Source organism: Chaetura pelagica, unplaced genomic scaffold, assembly GCF_000747805.2.
Source record: "Chaetura pelagica isolate M959 unplaced genomic scaffold, ChaPel_1.0 scaffold1039, whole genome shotgun sequence".
Taxonomy (NCBI): Eukaryota; Metazoa; Chordata; class Aves; order Apodiformes; family Apodidae; genus Chaetura; species Chaetura pelagica.
This window is the reverse complement of record NW_009970721.1, coordinates 80,770-81,330: the sequence shown is the minus strand read 5'-3', so window position 1 is coordinate 81,330 and position 561 is coordinate 80,770.

The following is a 561-nucleotide window of genomic DNA, read 5'->3' as shown; positions in this document are numbered from 1 at the left end:
AAAAAGGGGGGGTGGGGGGGAAAGGAGACCCTCGCCCAGAAACCAACCTTAAAGGGGGAGATGGAGGAAGGGCGAGGAAATCTTTCTTTGCCAAAAAAAACAAACAGTGGAAGGAAAGAAACCCGTGATACTGGGAAGGGTGGGTTTGTTGTTGGGGTGGTTTTTTCCCCCCCAAAAAGGGGGGGGAAATAAGGAGAAGCAGGATGGGGATGAAAGGAGGAGGGTCTGCTGAATGTCCCTGCAGGAATCAAGCTGAAGGGAAAAGCTTTCAGCCCAGGGAGGGATGATTTTAGGGTTTATTTATTTAATTCTTTCTCGGTTGTGTTGTGGTGGGTTTTTTTTAAGGAGTCGGCTCCATCCTTTGCAGCTCGTAAATAAAAGCATTCCCGGGCGCTCCTGGTCATGACCATGAACGCGGGGAAGCGGCAGCACGTGGTGAGCATCCAGACTGCCCAGAAAACGCTGCTTTGCCATCAAATTCATCCCCCTCCTCCCCATAGAAAAACGGAGTCAAGCGAGAAGCAGCAAAGAGCACCGAGTTCCGGCACCTCCGCCCCCCTC